Source organism: Athene cunicularia (genome assembly GCF_003259725.1).
Source record: "Athene cunicularia isolate RWA chromosome Z unlocalized genomic scaffold, athCun1 chrZ_part3, whole genome shotgun sequence".
Lineage (NCBI taxonomy): Eukaryota > Metazoa > Chordata > Aves > Strigiformes > Strigidae > Athene > Athene cunicularia.
The window spans coordinates 116,098-123,575 of NW_020799144.1; positions in this window are offsets into that span (position 1 = coordinate 116,098).

A 7,478-nucleotide genomic window follows, 5' to 3' on the forward strand; every position below is an offset into this window, starting at 1 on the left:
CTTTAGGAAGGCAGGATGATCTTAACTTTTAAAAATATTTGCCCTGCTCTCTTAGTTACAGTGCCAGTGACCTAATGGTGTCTGTCTAATCTATTCTGTTTGCTCTGCCGGTGGTGAAAAAGTCCTGTAAGCCACGTTTTGCACTTTGAGAGATAAAAATACTGATGCCAGATTTTTGGCAGTTCGCTGTATGTGACCAGGCAGCTACAAAACATTTCTAGTAGTCTGCCCTTTGATTTTCACGGTTCCACAGAAATCCCAGTTTAACCACAGACCAGTTTAAGGAACAGAACATAATGATCTTCTTCTCTGTGTAAACCAGTAGGGCTACACTGTAATCTGCAGAAAAATCTGGTTTCAATATTGCTGTTTTATTCTTTTTTTAATTAGATTTCCTTACTGTAATTGGTAAGATTTTAAAAGGTGATATTTTTTTTAAGATAGAAAAAAGCATTGACCTCCTGACTGGAGTCCTGCCTTTGCAGGGTTTTTGTTAGGTCTGTAAAATGATTCGTTTTTCTACTTACTGCGTTCACATCTTCCGCTCCTTTTTTAGTATTCGTTTGCTTTTAGGTTTTGGTGGACAGAATGTTTGCATTTGGAAGTGTTTTGAGTCAAGTGTGCCTGTTTTGACATTGGAACTACAGAAAATAATTTTATGGTTGTTAGATAAAAGTAAAAGCTACATGTTAAGTGTTGCCTATTTGAGACAGTTACAAGAGACCTGTGATTAAGGCTATGTAGATCTTTTCTGTTTGAGGTCATTTTTATCTTTTCCTGGCAGTTTTCAATCCTATTTTTCCCTTATGTATGCTTTGAGAGAGGTTTGGTGATCCAGCCATAGCATCTCCAGTCCAGGAGCTGCAGACCTTTGCTTGAATTTCTTTCCTTAATGCATTTACAGTAGGACCTTGGGAATGTCACTTACCTTTTCCCCGTGTCTCAGTTTTTCACCTGAAACAACGAAGACCATAGAGAGTGAGGTGAGAAAGAAGTACTGCAATACTTGGATGACTGGAGATGTGCAATTACTCAGGCTGGTTGTGCTGAAGAAGTTCTGGAAGGTCAGTCTGTGGTAAAGGAGGCTTTTTTAAAAAATCATTTTTAGTCAAAACATAGGTGGCCTGAAAATTGCAGAAAAAAATAATAGCTGAAGAAAACTCCAGAGTTATTGCTGCAGCTAATGGCAATTGCAACTCTGCCCTTTTTTGCTGCAGTTTTCAGATATCTTTATATTGCTGCTTCTACTTTTGCAAAACCTTTGCATGGTTTCTTGCACATTGAAGAAGAGAGGCTTAACCTGGAGTTGGTCTGTCAGAGTCCTGCCAAAAACAACCTTTAAACGTAGCAGTAGTTTATTTCAGTAGGTAAAACATTTTTATTTGTTTGGAGTGTCTATAAACAACTAAATACTGAAGACTGCAGAATGGTTTTACACTAAATATTGAAGATTGCAGATGTGGGAAGTAAAATCTTCCTGAACTTTTCAATTAAGCCTGAACTGAGCTTAATTGAAAAGCCATGGAGAAATCTGGAAGAGGCAGCATTAGGCACTAAAACAAGCTTGTTCTTATTTCTTGGAGTTTCCTCCACTCTTGATTTTCTGAGACATTATAATTTAAGTTAACCTCAAAAGGAAGACAGAATAAAAAAATGAACAAGTTAAAAACATGTGCTGTCGAACTTCCCAGAACTTGTCCTTCTCTTCTGCCTAAAATCCAAAACAAATTTGCTGAACAAAATAGTCCTTCAAAAAGAGGATCTTTTTTTCCCCGAATGTTTAAATAAGCTCCTTTGCCTGTCTTCTGCCTGGTCTTATTTCACACCAACATAAATAAACAATCTGGCATATATCTGATGTCAAGTTTCTCTTTTAATGTGAAATACGACCCAGAAATATATTGTGAAGAAACCAGTTGTAGTCCTAAAAGTGCACACATGAACACACTTCTCAGCTTTCTTCCTCCTTGAGAGGCAGCCCTTCCCTTGAAGTCTTCCCTCAAACATGGAAAATTGGATTTCTAATGAGATGGGTCTTTGGTGAACTTTTTGGTGGCACAGGCTTCCAGCATAAGCGTAGACTCAACAACAAAGTCACTGGCGAAATTTCAGTAGGACAGAGGACCAAGTCTGACTTGGGTTTGCTTTCATGTGAGGCCATGTGTTCTCTCTGTGTTGCTGGGGCTCACATGGGCCTCTGTGAAGCTGAAACCAGGAAGATATTTTTATTGACTCTAGCCTTTGATTCTCAAGCTTTTGCAAATAAACTGAAGGGAGCTTTTCATCAGGGTGCAGGACAAAAAGTGATGAGCTTTTCGTCCATATTTGTACTGCATATCCCAACTAGTCTTTTGACATGACTGGATACTGGACAAGAGGAGATTTTAGGCAAATTATCTCTTTATGTACTTTATTGGAAGTGCTCAGTGGTTGTTTAAAGAGTCAGGGCATTCTGACCACTGTCACGTGAAAGTAGTATTAATGAGCTTGTTATCCTAAACTGAAATTGTTATCTTAAATCACATCAAATGAATAGTGAGGTAAAAAAGGAGATATTAAAAAAAAAAAAAGAAAAAAGTCTGTGATCAGTCCTGAACCAGACATCAGTAGGTTCTGAGTTGGAGGAACACTGTAAAATCCTAACAGCAGGACAACACAAAAAGTTTAAGACAAAGCCTGATATAATGCAGTGTGTATGTCCACTGGCTCTTTAGAGCTATGTTGAGTCAGGACTGGGCAAAGATCATATTTTTGCCTCAGTTTTTTAAAAAACTTTTTCAACCCAATCTTGTGGGTGTTCTCCAAATCTTGCAGTACTGATAGAATTTATACATAGCTGTGTCTCTTAAATTTTAGAGGTACATTGCTTCTATAGTTTGTCAAAGAAGAAAGATTTAAGTACCACCACTTACAAACAGTTGTTTTTCAAAAGAGGTAAATATTGCTAATAGCTCTTTGTAGGATGATGCATCATTCATTGAATATCACGAGCATGATGATATTAGCATGAAAGTGTTATTCTTGTTATAGCTATTCTAAGTAGTTGTCACCCTGGTTTCAAGAAAACATTAAAAGAACAGCCTTAAAAATTAATTTCATAATTCACATTAGAAATATACCTACTGGGGAACAGTAAGGAGTAAATTTAGATGGCACAGTCTCCTCTCAGCCTGGATGGTTTAAAGCAGCAGTATTATTCTGTGTGCCCTGTCTGAGGTTGGTAAAAGGATATATCCGTATGAAAGTCAATGCAGTGGAGCATAAAAGCTTTTCAACAGGCAGTGTATCTTAAAGCAATCCAGAAAGTGGCACACACAAATTGACTCTGCTTATCCTGTAGCCTGCTGTGACTGCAGGGTGTTTCAGTAGACTTGGGGGTCTGTGTAGAACAGCATTTTTGGAGATGGGTAGGGTGGCCTGCTACTCTCAGCAGGGTGTCTGTGAAGGCAGCAGCTGTTTTGTGTTCATTTCCAGGCTAGTGTCTGAGAAACTGCACAAATAAGTCAATGAAAAATGACCCAAATTTAGACTACCATATTGTTACTTTGTATTTTTCATTAGTGTTTCTGGCACCTGTCTACACAGCATCTATAGGAGACACTTGTTACAGAAAAGGGGGTCTAGTGTGGGTGGGTTTTGTTATCAGCTGTATGAATGGAAGAGTGGAGAACACCTGCATGAGGGGAGGGGTGTGTGTGAGGTTTGGGGCCTTTGGAGATCAGGGCCATTTATTCTCATGTCAGTTTGATACCTGAGTTCACTCAGGGCTACACTTTTCTGGGAGAGCAAAATCTGCTGTGTTAAACTGGTAGTGGAAGGGAGAGGGAACACGGTCTTTCACCTTATTGAAAGCTGTGGCTTCCTTGAGGTTGAAACAGTGGAAAGCAGGCATGTTTGCAATGAAGAGTGTGCAGTGCAAGAAACTCCCTCTTCTCCCTCTGCCCTGCTCCCTGTCCTTTCCAGTCCTGCCCCTCTGCAGGTGATGTGGAATGGGGAGCCTGCCACAGGACACTAGTGAGAGAGGTGGGATCCATCAAATACTGTCATATGTCAGGCAGTGATGATGAGCAGTGACTGTCTGCCTGGACCTTTTGCGATCCACTGCTGAACAGTTTAAATCCCAAACTGCCATGTTACCTGTGGGAGAGCAGACCTCTGTTCACAAAATAAGAAAATAAATGGGCTGTTTTCCTAAACTGAATGCATGAATTGCCCGTCAGAAATTTATCCATAAGGAAGATCATAAGAACAAATGAGGGAGGTCATCTGCCAAGGTCTTAAGGATCTGGGCTTGGTTCTGTGTTTTTCAACAATTTTGTGAAAGGGAGAGGGGGAGAATAATGATGTGGCAAACTTTCATAAGACTCAGGTCTTTGGTGGAGAAGTGGTAAAAATAGAGTGTGTGACAAGGCATCCTACAAGACATGTGAGGCTGTTGCTTGAAGCAGTCTTCACAGCCATCACATCATCATTGTGGACAGGCTGAAAGAGCATTAGAGTTGGAGGGTGCTTGGTCTGTGGAATCTGGTTGGTAACGTTTTGCTTTTAGTTTTAAATTCACATTTGCTGAGCTGCCTACAGGATTAAGTCTAATGTAGGGTAATGCAGATATTTTGTCCAGGTACGTTGGCTGGCTGGTGCTCTCTGTGGAAAGATGAGCTCTAATTAGTAAAAACAATGGAGTGAAGAAGGCAGGAAAGCCACGTATGCCAGTGGGTCACAGAGGCTGCTGGAGAAGATCACCTTTCTACACTATCTTTCCTTGTCAGAGTCTTCTCCACAGCTTTGGGGAGTGATTGCAAGCTCTACTGGTCCTGGAGCTGAGGGGAATCACCTTCATCCCTAATGTCAGGAGACACACTGCCCAGAGCAAAGTGGGCAGGGCATTTTTGGCAGAGTCATTGTTCGGACAGCTTTCATCTCACCTGCATCCTACAGTGACCCTCTCCAGCCCTGTTTCTGGGGTCAGTAGCCCAGCTTTCCATGCTAGGTACATCCCTTCTCCATCTGGGGAGTGGACAGTGGGCCCAGAGGGGTTGTCTCTTTCTGGCCTGCCAGAGAGTGATTACTCTGAGCCCATCGTTTAACAGCATCTGGGAAAGGGAGCCCACCTGCTTTGGTGCTGTGGGACTGTCCTCTGAGTGCACTGGGGAGGTGATGGTGCTGTTTCATGGAGACTGCAGAGGCTGGTGAGATTCCTCTGCTTCCTTCCATCTTGCCACAAGTCACAGGAATACTTAGACAATAGACTGTAATATCTCTGAAAGACATTTGTCATATGGATGTGTTTTGGCAAGCATTAAGTGAAGGAATTGAAGGCATTACATTATTTATCAGAAGCATTAGCCTTAGGTAATGCACACAAACCCCCCACTTGTTCTTTATCTTCACATCTATACCTTGGTATACATAATTGAAAACCTTTTTTCAGTGGAAAGTAGGGTTAATATTTTCCAGGTAGAAAGAACCTTTTACCTCATAAGCTGCCAGATCTCTATGCCAGATGCATGCAAAACCACTTTGGAAACAAAGAGCGGCAGGTGAAAAGTGGGTTGGGTCATCCCACAAAGTGCAAGAATGGGGAAGAAAAATATTTTTAGCCAAAGACTGTAAGGCAAAGCCCTTCTTTGTGGCAGAAACCAGCATGAGGTCTTTCATGGCTGCACAAAGTAGTTTTACAAACTAGAAAAAATCATCTTTCACAAGGCCCGAACAGAGCAAATAGTGTGATATTCAATTAACCCTTCAGAAATACGGGTTAACATTGATAATTTATATGCGCTTTCAGACTGCTATTGATAAATTCTGGTACAAGATACTATTTAGGGGAGATTGCAGTAAGTGGGTGGAAAAAGCCCAAGAACTTGGCCAAAAAATAAGGCAAACGGCAGGAGTAAATGATCAGGTTTTTATCACAGCAGAAATTTAGTAGCTGGGTTCTCTGACTGTTATGTAATAGGGCTGTTGTTAAAAAAAATATTTAATAATCCTCAATTACTCATTTGTATTGGAAGGTTCTAAATGAATGCTGCTAGTTTAAGGGAGGGAGCAGGCAATAACTGAGCAGTCAGTAAAAACATTTATGTAGCATATAGAGGTCATTCAGGAGAGTAAATGTCTTGGCATGTAAAATATTTTAATGCCCTTAAATACATCAGCTGGATTTCTACACTGTTCTGAGTGTTCCGTTTGGTTCTAGTTATCCCTCGCTGGACTAAACACAAGTCCAGGAACAATAATGGGAGTGAGTAGGTGCATTTTAGTTGAATATATGAGTGAAAAAAGCCAGAACCGGTCAATTTAGAGTAAAGATGTACAAATGGAGATAGCAAAATTTACTATTACTTATAAAGTGGAACAAAGGAATAATTGATGAAATTGAAAGGTGAGACACTTTAAAGCCAGTGTAAAACATACAGCTCTTTCTAAATGTAAACTGCTGTTCACCCATGGAATGTTGCCTATTGTAGACATCTGAAATTAAGATTTTCATTCTGGTTGGCATTAAACACATCCGATATGTGAGAGAGAATAGGGAAAATGGCTGTGTAGAGGGGAAATCTTTTGTGTTGGAGCAGTTGGGAAGACATTTCCTAAGTGAACAAGTAATTCAAAAAATATGCTCCATCCTTTCCTTTTCTCTCAAACTGCTGCCGTCATGGGAGGCAGGCAAGTGCCCGGAATGGTGTGCAGGTGGGAAAGTGTATGTCAGTGCCTGTGTTTCCGCATGCCCAGGGGATTTATCAGTGCAGTTTGAATCTGACATTCCAGGGAGTGGTGATATTTTGAAGTGGATGCCTAAAGCATGGATTTATATCCTGTCTGTATTTTCAGTCATCCATTGTCTGTTGTAATTCCCTGGGGCTGTTAATTATATATATAAATCAAACAAAGTCTATGGGAGTGTCTAATATTTAAAGTGAAAGTCTAAGCCTTCCAGTGTCTGGGGCAAATTATTCTTTTCAGGCCTAACAAAGCTGGCAGAACTTCCAGTTAAGAGAAGGCCTGAACAATGATGTGTTTCAACTGTGTTTTATGTGATTTGTGCACTTTATGAAGTACTTGTAGAATAATTATTTTATCCCTGAAAACCTGATAGATATTTTTCTAATGGGTTTTGAATTAAATTTGCATTTGAATTGAGTTTTCTTTCAACAAATACATTGTTATCTCTGACTGAAATGTGGATTGAGGAATGACTTGAAACATAATACAGAAGTAGTGTTGCAGACCTCAGCAGCCTGAAAAATAATTGAAGTAAGGAATGTTAACAAGCTTGTCATCATCTTCCAAAAACTGACATTTAAGCTGATCCACATTCTCTCTTCCCCTTTATGTGGAACACAAGAACACATACATTGTGGAGTAACTAAAAGAAATGTTTGGTGGAGTTGGTTAAGAAACAGTGGACGTGTTATTTTTGTATTAGCTTTTGTATAGCCACATTTGAGCCTGTTTAAAAAAAAAAAAAAAAAAAG